This window comes from Rhagoletis pomonella, unplaced genomic scaffold (genome assembly GCF_013731165.1).
Source record: "Rhagoletis pomonella isolate Grant_MI unplaced genomic scaffold, Rhpom_1.0 Rhpom_scaffold_00006, whole genome shotgun sequence".
NCBI lineage: Eukaryota > Metazoa > Arthropoda > Insecta > Diptera > Tephritidae > Rhagoletis > Rhagoletis pomonella.
In genome coordinates, this window is record NW_023458560.1 from 52800951 (window position 1) to 52815301 (window position 14351).

Consider the following 14351-nt stretch of genomic DNA (forward strand, 5'->3'; position numbering starts at 1 on the left):
AGTTTCCACTTTCAGTTTGCACCTTCTCTATCTATCTAAGTTCTCTGATTTTCCATATCAGCAAGAAAAAACGAAAACAATAAAAAGACGCAGGACAAAAACAATTGTGCATCACCATGTGTTGACACTTTAGATTTATATACATATGTACGTAACCAACTGAAAATAATAATTATTTTCTATCAGCTTCAAGCGTCTAATAAAATGCAAGTTCGGAGATATGCTAATAAATAAGTAATTTATTTACGCACGTTCACGCAATCAGCTTAACTTTTGCCATTTAACAATTAAAAAAAGAGGACTAAAAAACATTATTGATACTTTTATTTTGGATTGGCTACCCAAGCAATGCACAGAAGATAGTACTTTTAAGTGAACATTTAGTTTAATGCAGCATTAAAATTCCGGCAATTTTTTGCAGATGCAGAGGCAAACGCTGCCTTTACTACTCGCGGCAGCTTTGCTGTCTTCTACCTGTGTAGCTTACAATATTCTCTTTATGTGTCCCTTCCCAGCGCCAAGTCATTGGATGTGGATGGAGCATTTTTCACAAGAGCTATTTCGACGCGGACACAATGTCACCGCGCTGACCAATCATCCAGTCAAGCAGCCACATCCCAACTTAACGCAGATCATTATTGAGCCACAGTTTAATATAACATATTACTGTAAATAAATAGTTGCCTCTTAACATACTGCCGCAGCAAGCTAAATGATTTTCTTCTTTTTTCAGATTCCAAAGCGGATATTTTTAAAATGCGTTTTTCCAGCGATTTCGCAAATTTGAATGTACAGTATATTTTGCTTTGCTGCCTCTATGCTTAAGTGCACATTTAAGATACCTACCCCAAAATGCGCATCAAAAGCATTATTTTTAACATTTATAAGGAAACTGCTCCGATAGATGCATTCAACATACTTGCACATTGGCGATACCTGCCTTAAAAATTGTGCCACTAGTATCAATTATCAAAGAAAGTATTACGTTTACCTGCACTGGCCCTACAATTACCTAATTTTACAACCTTTTATTTATTTTGCTCATCTCGCAGAACAACGAAAATGGCTATCAATTTCTGTAGTTATATAGATAATTAGATAATATTCGGTAAAAATTTCGCTTGCAGTAATTTCTACATGGTAAGTGCTCCGCCAATATTTGGTTTCATAGGGATTCGGATACCTTCCTCATTGAACTAGTAAAGAAAATTCGCTTAAGTGCCTTTTTCGGTTACGTGCACAAGTTTTTCGTGCAAAGAAGGATGTGCAGCTAAGCAAAATATACTGTATATTGGCATGCCGGCTTATTGAGCTCTGAGCACGCGCTCGCTCAGCCGGCAGTTAAAGCTTTGATCGCTAGCAAGCATCTCACATTTAATCTAATTGTTTTGGAACAATTCTTTCACGAGAGTTTTCTGATGTTTGCGCATAAATTTAAATGTCCTGTTGTGACTTTGGGCACCATGGGTTATGCTGATAATATGGACCACGCTATGGGTCCGCTTACACCTTGGTCATTTGTTCCGCACTTATTTCTCTCGCATACAGATCGCATGGACTTCTTTGAAAGAGCTTATAATACTTATCTGTCACTGTATGATGCTGTGCTAAGGCGTTGGTACTATATGCCGAGAATGCAGGAGATGGCTGAGAAATATTTTAAAGGATTTATTGAAGGTAAGTTCTTGAAAAAGAGGACCAAGGAAAGCATATGAACCTCGCCGTTGTGTGTCGAGAACTTTTTCCAGCGATATATGTAGTTCAGAACAAGGTAAACTAAATGAATAATTCCTTTGAAGACTATGCTATCAAGTAGATTTTATTTAAAACGAATGACGGTTTATTAAAAATTTGAACTACGTTTCGGTGCGTGAAGACCGCGCATTTAGATCCGGGCTCGAGCGATCCGCAGGGCGTAAATGAAGCGGATCTGAGTGCCCGAACTGGCGTAAGCTCTTGCGAACGCAGCTTCTCTCACTGCGAGACCGTAGTGCGGGAAGAATCGCATCCTTTGCGAGGTGACTATGTTTATGGATCTATACCTGCAAGTTTTAAATCTATTCTTCACCCTACTTCAAGCCGTTATGCGTATCTGTGCCAGTTGGACTATTTAAAGTCACGTACATCCGACTGTAATTTAAAGAAGCCCCCAAAAACCTGTACAACTCTGGGAGTAACGGTGGACTTTTATTAGCATGGAGCTCTGCCGTGGCTAACCGTTCTTCCCTAAACCTTTTTCATCGGGCGCCAAAACTTAGCCCTGGAATCCTGCGCGGGTATAAGTACTGCCGATGCACAAGGCGTTAAAGCTAGAATTTTGGCATTATCTTCGAAAAGGCTCATATTACCAAAAGTCCCACCCAGCAATTAACGTGTGTGCGGTCGAAAGATTCAGCCATCAACATCTAGGGCAACCATAAGCAAATCCCTGGGTGGTTCCTTCTGGTCATAGTACTGACAGCCGGAAGCCCTGCATGGGTAAAACAGCATGAACCACAATCCGGTATACAGAGATTAGATGGTTCAGAGACTAGAAACGAAGCTCGCCCGCGGTTGGGAAAAGCGGGTTTACAGAGCCACCTCAAAGTCACTTAAGTAAATTGGCAGCGATACCCAGAACACTTTTCCAACTTGAGCGTTACCTGCGAGTCTTCCAACGATTAATGACGGCTGCTACTATAACGTAACCTAATCTTAGCCAGATCAAGGTCCTTTGTGGGCTACAAAAGCATACATCAAGCGATTTCGACGCCAATAAAAATCTATTTATTAACCTGAGGCTATATAGCTTGCGAATTAATTAATTAACTAGGTACTTTATCTTCTTGTGGTTGGTACCATACAGTGACAAATAGTGTATTGGAAGGCCTCCTATTCATCCTCACAACTTCTGCAGAAGTCCTTCGCGGGAGCATATCCGGGCGCCTTTTCATGCACCATATAATCTCTTTAGACAGTTTCCAATGGGAGCCGCTGTGCTAATGCAGATTACCTGCATCCATAGATTAAGTGCGCCAATCGAGCGTGGTGTTTTCGGGGTTTCTCCCGCTCTGTAATTCTTCCAAAAAAATTCACACTGTGACCATATGTCATCCCCAAGAATTAGACTTATTAGGGCTCGTAGCCTCTGCCTGAGAATGATGCTGTCTAACTTTTTAGGAAACACTTGGTTATGACAGATACTTATCAGATATGCCCTGATCACCCTGACTGTTGCCGTTTTGCTTGCCCAGTCATAGACTGGGAGGATGGTTCCGGATGTAACAGTCCATGCATGTGGGCAAAGTTTTTGATCATCATTCCCCTCGAATACGGCAAAAACAACTCTTTTTTATTTGGTTCAAGCAGCTCACGACGTCCGCTCTTTCGTCGGCGTTCAGAAGAGACCTGTGGCCAGAACCGTCGGTGGGTTCCTTATTTAAACCATCAGTCGCGCCGGTATTCTTGAGCGTGGAATTACCACAACTGCGTTTTTGATCAAGTTGCGCCAAGGCCGTGGAATATGCGTGGGAGACAAAGGTCATATTGTTGTCACAAACAACGACCATGATGCCCTTTTGCCAGCCAGCTCCATGAAAACTTATTCCTCGCTGTCGGCCTCAAGCATCCGTTCTATAAGCCAAACCTCCACAGTAGCCAGTTATTCGGTCTTATTTTCTCCTTATGATTAACTTTATCGATAATCGCTCCACCAGCAAATACATGCGGGAGTCGCAGATGCTGTGGGTTTCTGCCTTTCCGACTACCAAATACAACGCCGGATGGGACCTAGATTCTTTCAAAGTGCTGCTCTGAGCGCATCTGAGTTGGGCTGTTGTTACTGCATCAGCGACTGTGGCTTGACCGTTTTTCCTACAATGCTGGGCTTTCAGAGGACTTGTACTTTACGACCGTCTTCTCATAGATACTTCTTAGAAAGATCCCTCTCTCCCTTTGTGTAGGACAATGAATCTTTTTTCTTTACTTTCCTATTGCAGCCATTTCTGGCTTTCTAAACCACCTTCTTAGTTACTATCGTCTGACTGGCTGCCGCAGACGAGCAGCAAAATCGCGGCTTCGGAGCTAACATTGTCACCGCTGCTTGCCTGCGACTACAAATCGTCGTCGTTGGAAGTGTTGCCGACGTTAAGACTTCCAAGTTGGAATCCAATGTGCTGCTCCCACCCGACTTCTTTTCAACGACTGCATGCCTGCCCAAACTGGACGCAGCCGTGGACTCGCAGTCTGAGGTTCCATTACATAGCCTGATAAGCTGCTGAATATTGACGACAGATGACCTTCTTTCCCACTATCTACCCCCGGTAGTGAGTATGCGACCCCCTGCACCGCAATCTTCTCGTTCTAATTTTTTTATCCACCGAATGGCAGCTAGGACCTGTGAGGTTTCTTTTATGTCTGCTACACGGGACTCGAAAAAGGCATAGATTCCAGCGCCCTCTAACATGGCGAACGGGCGCTCCATAATCCGTTGGGGCTTTGGAACATTAAGCCTTACTCAGTGTGCACCGCGCGGGGGGGACGTAAGCTACAACCCACTAGTGAAATGGACATTGCTTAGAACTTTCTTGTAGCCATACAAACCTACGGTTTGAAAATGGGAACGTAAGCGAAAAGCTGGATACCGAAATGGTGTAGATTTTATAACTTGATAAACTTTAGATTCCCTATGATCTTGGATTAGGAATTGACTTCGTTCTTTTAGCCTTGTTTAACCACCAAGTAAAATCGACCATAATCTGATTTCTCTGAGAAATAATTAATAACCTTCATTTAGTTATGAGAGCTACCGAAAATCGATCATTACTTTTAGTTGCGAGCTGGGTGTAAATCCCAGTAAAACGGAGCTTGTTCTTTTTACTAGAAGGTAAAAGATACCGAATTGCCGTATTCTCTCAATGGGTCGTCTTCCTCTAAGGCTTTAAGGCGACCGCGTCGTGAAATCGCAGGCAACTACATGGCTGATGAGCTCGCAAGACAGGGAACCATCGATGCATTACTGCCGGATAGAGAAAGTCTGAGGTCTCCCCTGACTTCGTGTGGTCTGCTTCTGTACAGATGATCGTTTAGTAAGCTCAGCGAGCGCTGGGCGAAGACCTTGGAATACAAGGTGGCAAAATCCTTCTGGCCACGGGTGGACCGTAGGCGGTCTGGAAAGCTCTTGACACTAATGCAAGCTGCATCTCTCACTAATGGTGGGGGTGTTTACTGGTCACTGTGTGATTGGTAATCATGCCGTAAGGCTGAACGTCATTGACGACCCTTAGCTTCCCCTCCTCTTTCCCCCACCCACTCACTCTTTTTCCGGTCTCCCTGCGTCCTTTTTCCCTCTCCCCTCAAGGGCATCACAATGGACAGCTTAGTGGAGCCCAAGTGTGCCTCCATATACGGAGGTAGCCCGTTGACCTAACCTAACCTAATCATTATCAATACGAAAAACTAAATCTTTTTTCGATCTTTTCGCAACGATTTAGCTGAGATTCGTCATGAAACTTTTTAGTAAGATACTTATATCTACATACTAAATTACTGTGTCAAACAGGCGTTAATTTTAAGGAGGGGAAATATTAAGGTAAAGAAAAAATTACTACAATTGAGTATTTCTTTCACTTGTGTAAAAAATTTTACTATCCCAATCAGGTCCTCTCCCGCAATTGAATGAACTTGTTCAAAATATTTCGCTTATGCTAATCAATAACCATCGGGCTGTGGACGCGCCTCGACCCATCATGCCCGCCTAGTTAATGTGGGTGGCATACATATCAAGCCAGCCAAACCATTACCAAAAGATTCACAGGTAAGCACTCTATTAAGGATGTATGTACATAAGCCGCAGCATTTTCACTAAACCTATGCTAATCAGTGGCGGACCCACGGCGGGTGTTTTATAATGGCGCATATGTATGTATAATATAGCGTCTATGTATTAAAACACCCCCCGTGGGTCCGCCACTGACTGACACGTAGTTTAACCCCCAAAACCCCCTCCCCCCCGCTGGGTCCGCCACTGATGCTAATATTCTTCCAGTCTTACCTCGACAACTCCACACATGTCGTCATTTACTTCAGCTTAGGCTCATACTTGCAAAGCACCGACATTCCATTCGAAAAAATTCAGCTACTCCTGAACGCATTCGCCCGGCTCGAGCAAAATGTATTGTGGAAATTCGAGAACAACGACACCAACGCAAAGCTACCAAAAAATGTTTAAATCTATAAATGGCTACCACAGAATGATATTTTATCTCATCCCAATTTGAAGCTATTCATTACTCATGGCGGCATCTTTAGCACCCAAGAGGGTATCCATTGGGGTAAACCGCTCTTGTGTATACCATTATTTGGTGATCAACATCGCAACGCTATGAAAGTGACACGTGCTGGATATGCAAGCACGTTGAGTTTTGATAGAATTACTAGTGAAGACTTTGTGCATAATATACAAATGTTAATCAGTGATGACATATATAAACGTAAAGCCATGGAGGCATCGCGCCTCTTTAGAGATAACCCCACAATAGCTTTACAGGAGGCCTCCTTCTCCTTCTGGCTGGAATATGTGATAAGGCATAACGGCGCAAGCCATTTGAAGTCCCATGACGCTTACATGCCGCTTTATCAGTATTTTTTGTTGGATATGTTGGGTGGTGTACTTTTATTTTTATTTCTGGTAGTTTCGTTAATAGCTTGTTTGGGAAAAGTGATAAGTAGACTTGTGTTGTCGCCAAGGCACAAAGCGCGCACAAGTGAAAGCGTGTCGAAAGAAACAATAGGAAAGATTGACTAATATTTTTTTTTATGTATATAGCGGATTAGGTTTATAAGTAACCATATTTTTATATAAACGCAAAATCTTTAAATGTCTATTGAAAAATATTGAAATTTTGAGTTGTGTCGTTATTGCAGAGGACGATCGATATGTATGTATGTATGTCGAGATAGCAACGGGTTCGACTAGTTCATAAGCCATTTGTGTTAATGTATTTTAAAAAATTCAAACACGTGTGATTATAGTTTAATGAACTCTTGCGATTTAAAATTTATTGTGAAAAAAGTTACCATCATAAATATAGAGATTACATTGGAGATAATGACTATTATAAAACAGTAAAAAATTATTGTAAAATATATATTGTCGTTTAAAGTACACGAAAATGCGAAACCTCGTATGTGAGATTGCGGTGAATGTGTTGTATGGTCGCGACTCTTTGGCCAAGGCTATTTGCCAAACCACCAGTCTTCAGCTCGATGGTGGAGTTATACTTCGCATCTCTTAACTGGTAGAGAATTGCTACAATATGGGGAAGTGGATACGCGTCCGTTTAGCTGGACGCTTTGATTGACGGTAGTCCATACACATCCTCCAGTTTCCTTGTTTTTTTCGGACTATGACAATTGGAGAGCAGTATGCGCTTTTGCACGAGTCGATTCGCTTGACTGTCAATAGCTTGTCGACTTCAGCCGGGTTGCGGGGGCAGTTTTTTCAACGACCGCTCTTGTGCTTGGCGGCGGTGCTGGGCCTAGTAAATCCACTGGAGGTCTTTTGATGGTATGTCTATCAAAAATTCGTTTATATGCCTGTTGTGCCCATTGCTTAGGTGCTCTCTCTCGAAAGTTGGCAAAGAAACGTCCATTAATTTTCCCGTGCATTAGTGTCCGCAGGGGCAGTGATAATCGGTGCTATCCCTGAATTTCGTGTCTCGGCTGCGTCGCATTGGCAGTCTCTGGAGAGGACATTATCTCGACTGCACTTGAAGAAGGACAGTTTATTAACTTCTCGGCATTGAAATGACTTTGCATCGCCAGCACGATTCCTTTATACGTTATTCTTCGTCCAAGGGGGACAGGCTGTGTGCTTCCTGCTTGCCTTGTCTTGCTTCTTCACTCATCAGGGGCTCGTTTTCGGTGAGTTCGATCAGCTCCTCAGTTGTCCTGAACTCAGCCCGATTAATAAGGCGGCGGTACTCCCCGCGTACGCCATCGCTGTTGCGCTCCAGATAGTCCTACTTGCACATAGCAGGGGCGGCGCATTCGAGTTTGCAGTGCCAGGATGTAATCTTTGGCTTTCTCTTCGCTCCGTTGCCTTCGTTGTGGTATAGTCTCTTCCAGCTGGCTGGTATGCCGCATCGGCAGGAAGAAAGGACTGTACGGAACGCGGATCACGAGTTGATCAACGGTTTTCGCACACGAAGACATAGAAGGTCTGCCCGCGTAGGACCTCAGTTAGGTGCGTACACTCTTCAATCAGTTTATCTTTTTTATTAGGTATATCTACGAGAGAGTGGAAAATCAGAGTTTTAATGTTTAGTTTAATAAAATACAGTTCTTTAGCGTATTTAAGTCGAACACGTCTATGTAACTAGAGTGCCGACAATCTTGGGTCCAAGGAGGGAGATATTGACGGAGACGTCGTTGCTATGGATTGGGAGTGAACAGCGGTGTGTGATAACTGGCACAGCGGGTGAGTCTCGGTAGTGGCGGAGCGATAGGTCCAGCAACGGTGAGTGCAGTAGTAGCACGCCGGAGCGCTCCCAATAGCGGTAATTACTGGGCAAGCTATTCCCGGGACGTTGAACCAGGCCAGGATGAGCGACATGCTTGAAGGCCGCCTACTACTTTCTAGCAAGTTGGACCTGACCGCGTACAAGTTAAATGATATATACCCAGCGCTGCGAACAGATTGAGTATTCGCTCCCACGTGCTGTCCCGAGTCATTTTGACGAATGAAGTAGTTGGTAACTGCAGCAGAATGTATATAAATAAAATTTCGAACATTCCACGAGTTTTCGATGAGGAAGTTACAAACGCATGCTTGAGAATGGATAATCCGCTGATATGTGCCACACGAGCATTCAAAAGGGGGAGTTCTCGAAGACATGGAAACAACAGCAACTTAAAAGTTAAGGCATCCACACTCCTATGTGATTCTGTCGCAACGAATCCGCACCATTTTCGATGCTACATACGTTACTGCTTCGAAAACGCAAGTACGCACATATCTGTGCGATTTTATCGCAGTAAAAACTGTTAATTTATAGATAGACAAAAAATATTAAAAAATAAATAAAATTCTTAACTTTTCTACATCAAATGTTTGGTTTTCTTACGTTTTAGTATTGTAGAATCCTTCTATTGACCTTTATCGTTTTCAAACCGCGGAGTCTGCGATTCATTCATTCATTTTTATCCAATGAGATGAGTAGCGCCGAATACGACATCGCATATCTACGTGGAAAAAAAGTCTGCAGGCTGTATCGGAGATACAGCCGCTAAATTTAAACGTAGAATACGTGGTATGGTTCAGCGATAATAATATCGATAGCAAAATCGATTAAAACATCGATAAAAAAATCGATGAAAATATCGAAATCAAAAGCGATAATAATATCGATAGCAAAATCGATAACAAAATCGATAAAAATATCGATAAAAAAATCGATGGAAATATCAAAATCAAAATCGATAATAATATCGATAGCAAAATCTATAACAAAATCGATAAAAAAATCGACAACTAAATTGATTAAAAAATCGATTACAAAATCTATCAAAAAATCTATTACAAAATCGATAACAAAGTCGATAACAAAATCTATTACAAAGTCGATAACAAAATCGATATCAAAATCGAAAAAAATATCGATAACTAGAGCGATAACAATATAGATAGCAAAGTCGATAAAAATATCGATAATAAAATCGATAAAAATATCGATAACAATATCGATTGGAAAATCTATAAAATTATCGGTAACAAAACCGATAAAAAATTATTGATGACAAAATCGTTAAAAGTATCGACAACAAAATCGATAACAAAATCGATAGCAAAATCGATAAAAATTCGATAAAGAACCGATAAAAAACTCGATAAAAAATATCGATAAAAATATCGATCATTATTTAGATAAGTTCAAAGACAAAAATATCGATAACTAAAGCGATAACAATATAGATAGCAAAATCGATAAAAAATATCGATAATAAAACCGATAAAAATATCGGATAATAATATTGATAGCAAAATCGTTAACACAATCAATAAAAATATCGATAAAATATCGATGGCTTAATCGATTAAAATATCGACAACAAAATCTATAAAATATCGATAACAAAATCGGAAGCAAAACCGATAAAAATATCAATAACAAATTCTATAACAAAACCGATAAAAATATCGATAACAAAATCAATAATAACAAATCGATAACAAAGTCGATAACAAAATAGATTACAAAATCGATAACAAACTCAATAAAAAAAATATCGATAACAAAATCGATAAAAAATATCTTGAAAACAATTTTTTCGCATTCTCTTTTGTGTTTTCTATTTGCTTCCAGACGCGTCAACTTTTATTGAATTCAAGTTCGTGGTACTTAAATGGAAGGTATTTGTACTCTTCCCCTTTCTTCTCACCTCCTTCGCCTTGGAACGAGCAGACTTGAATGCAAACCTTGACGTGTCTGAAAGCTGACCAATTTGAGTTTATGACATTCGTTGTTATAAAAAAAGAGACACGTATTTTTACACGTATTAGAATGGGTCTAGTTCCCGAAAATATGCTCTCGAAATGACACTAGTAAAATTAAAACGTTGATACTGAACGATTTCCCCATTGTCATGGGTTGCAACTTGTTACCAGGGGGTTTCGGGGTTACTAATTAGGAATCTGAAGTCAGTTTTTCGAAATTCAAAATGGCGGATCCAAAATGGCGGTCCATTTTTTAAAAAAATGATTGGATTTGTTCGAAACCTGGCACTCGAGAGTTTTTGGGGTCGCCGATTACGAATCTGAAGTCAATTTTTTTTAATTCAAAATGGCGGATCCAATATGGCGATCAAATTAAAAAAAAAGTACTAAAACTAAAACGTTGATACTGAAAATTTTAAACATTTTCAAGGGTTAAAACACGTTTCCAGTGGGTTTCTGGGGTTGCTGATTACGAATCTGATGTCAGATTTTCAAAATTCAAAATGGTGGATCCAAAATGGCGACAAACTTTAAAGAAATGATTGGATTTGTTTGAAACTCTTAACCGCCATTTTGAATTTTGAAAATCTGACATCAGATTCGTAATCAGCAATCCCAGAAACCCACCGGAAACGTGTTTTAACCCTTGAAAATGTTTAAAAAGTCCAGTATCAACGTTTTAATTTTATTACTTTTTTATTTGATCGCCATATTGGATCCACCATTTTGAATTAAAAAAAAAAATGACTTCATATTCGTAATCGGCGGCCACAAAAACTCTCGAGTGCCGGGCTTCGAACAAATCCAATAATTTTTTTAAAAAATGGACCGCCATTTTGGATCCGCCATTTTGAATTTCGAAAAACTGACTTCCCATCCCTAATTAGCAGCCCCAGAAACCCCCTGGTAGCAAGTTCGGACCCATGACAATGCATACATCGTTCAGTATCAACGTTTTAACGCCAAGTGAAGCCAAGTCCTTCTCCACCTGATCTTTCCATCGCAGTGGGGGCCTCCGTCTTCCTCTGCTACCACCAGCGGGTTCCGAGTTGAATACTTTCAGAGCTGGAGCGTCGGTGTCCATTCGAACGACATGGCCAAGCCAGCGGAGCCGCTGTATTTTAATTCGCTGCACTATGTCCATATCGTTGTAAAGCTCATATAGCTCATCGTTCCATCGTCTGCGGTACTCGCCGTCGCCAACGCGTAAAGGACCGTAAATCTTCCGCAAAATCTTTCTCTCAAACACCCCAAGAGCCGCCTCATCGGATATTGTCATTGTCCATGCTTCTGCACCATATACCAGCACGGGCATGATGAGTGACTTATAGAGCGTGGTTTTCGTACGTCGAGAGAGGACTTTACTCCTGAATTGCCTACTCAGTCCAAAGTAGCACTTGTTGGCAAGAGTGATTCTACGTTGGATTTCAATGCTGACATTATTATCGGTGTTAATGCTGGTTCCCAAGTAAACGAAATTCTCTACTTTCTCGAAATTGTAACTGTCAACAGTGACGTGGGTGCCAAGGCGCGAATGTGCTGACTGTTTGTTTGATGACAGGAGATACTTCGTCTTGTCCTCGTTTACCACCAGACCCATGCGCTTCTCTTCCCTATCCAACTTGGAAAAGGCAGAACAGACTTCGCGGTTTTTGTTACCGATGATGTCGATGTCATCGGCATAAGCCAGCAATTGCACGCTCTTGTAGTAAATTGTTCCTGAGCGGTTCAGTTCTGCAGCTCTTATTATCTTCTCCAACATCAGATTAAAGAAGTCACATGAAAGGGAGTCGCCCTGTCTGAAACCCCGTTTTGTGGCGAACGGCTCGGAGAGGTCTTTTCCAATTCTGACGGAGCTGGTGGTATTGCTCAACGTCATTTTACACAGCCGTATGAGTTTTGAGGGGATGCCAAATTCAGACATAGCGGCGTATAGGCAACTCCTTTTAGTGCTGTCAAAAGCGGCTTTAAAGTCGACAAATAGGTGGTGAGTGTCGATCCTTTTCTCGCGGGTCTTTTCCAAGATTTGGCGTATTGTGAATACCTGGTCTATGGTGGATTTGCCAGGTCTAAAGCCACACTGATAAGGCCCAATCAGTTCATTGACGGTGGGCTTCAGTCTTTCACACAATACGCTCGATAAGACCTTGTAACCTATGCTTAGAAGGCTGATCCCGCGGTAGTTGGCGCGAATGGCGGGGTCACCTTTCTTGTGGATTGGGTAGAGCACACTTAAATTCCAGTCGTCGGGCATGCGTTCATCTGACCATATTCTGCACAAGAGTTGATGCATGCACCTTATCAACTCCTCGCCGCCGTACTTGAATAGCTCAGCTGGCAGGCTGTCAGCTCCAGCGGCTTTGTTGTTTTTCAGCCGCGTTATTGCTATACGTACCTCGTCATAGTCAGGCGGTGGAACGTCGACTCCGTCATCATCGACTGCGGGCTCGGGTTCTTCTTCTCCACAACTTTCTGTGCTGCTACCATTTAGTAGGGCGGAAAAGTGTTCCCTCCATAATTTAAGTACGCTGTGGACATCAGTTACTAGGTCGCCATTATTGTTCTTACAGGAGTGCGCTCCGGTCTTTAAACCTTCCGTAAGTCGCCTAACTCTTTGGTAAAATTTTCGGGCATTCCTCCTGTCGGCCAGCATTTCAAGCTCTTCGCACTCACGTATTTCTGCCTCTCTCTTCTTGTTGCGGCAAATACGTCTCGCTTCCCTCTTCAGATCCCTATAGCGGTCCCACATAGCGCGCGTTGTCCCGATCGCAGCGTGGCCCTGTAGGCGGCATCTTTTTTCTCTGCAGCTTCCTGACACTCCTCATCGTACCAGTTGTTCTTTCGGGCTCGCTGAAATCCGACTACTTCTTCGGCGGCGGTACTTAATGAGCGGGAAATGTGGTTCCACTGCTCGCATATGTCGGTTTGTTGAAGAGTGCTCTCTGAGAGCAGGTGTGAGAGTCGAGTAGCGAAAGCGCTGGCTGTCTGTTGTGATTGCAGCTTTTCGACGTTAAGCTTTCCTTGCATATTTGGGCGCACATTTTTTGCTGTACAGAGGCGGGTGCGTATCTTGGCTGCAACAAGATAGTGGTCCGAGTCGATGTTTGGGCCTCGGAGTGTGCGTACGTCTAAAACACTGGAAGCGTGCCTTCCGTCTATCACAACATGATCGATTTGGTTTCTCGTTTTTTCGATCCGGAGACAGCCAGGTAGCTTGATGGATCTTTTTATGCTTGAACCTAGTACTGCATACTACCATATTTCGGGCCCCGGCGAAGTCGATCAGCCTCAATCCGTTGTCGGACGTTTCGTCGTGGAGGCTGAATTTTCCGACGGTGGTTCCAAAGATCCCTTCTTTGCCCACCCTGGCATTGAAGTCGCCAAGCACGATTTTGATATCATGACGGGGCAGCGCTCGTACGTCCTTGGATGCCTCATCCTTCTCTTCCGTCGGGGCATGGGCGCAGATGAGCGAGATGTTGAAGAATCTCGCTTTGATGCGGATTGTGGCTAGACGCTCGTCCACCGGGGTGAACGACAGTACTCGGCGACGGAGTCTCTCTCCCACCACAAATCCAACTCCGAATTTGCGCTCCTTTATATGGCAGCTGTAGTAGACGTCGCAAGGCCCCAGACATTGTTTGCCTTGCCCCGTCCAACGCATTTCTTGGATGGCGGTGATGTCAGCTTTTGTCCTTACGAGGACATCAACAAGCCGGGCAGAGGCACCTTCTTCATTAAGGGTCCGGACATTCCAGGTGCATGCCCTCAAATCGTAGTCCTTTAAACATTTGCCGTGGTCGTCATAATAAGGGGGGGTCTCATCCGAGGCTTTGCCTTGCTTCTTCACTGGAAGTGTTTTTTACGTGGCGGGTCC

At 42.7% G+C, this 14351-nt stretch overlaps 1 pseudogene; it reads left to right on the forward strand.

Annotated features, from left to right (window-relative positions):
* The window catches only part of LOC118740938, a 15483-nt pseudogene extending 8681 nt beyond the window's left edge, over positions 1-6802 (forward strand).
* Positions 6803-14351: the final 7549 nt, after the last annotated feature.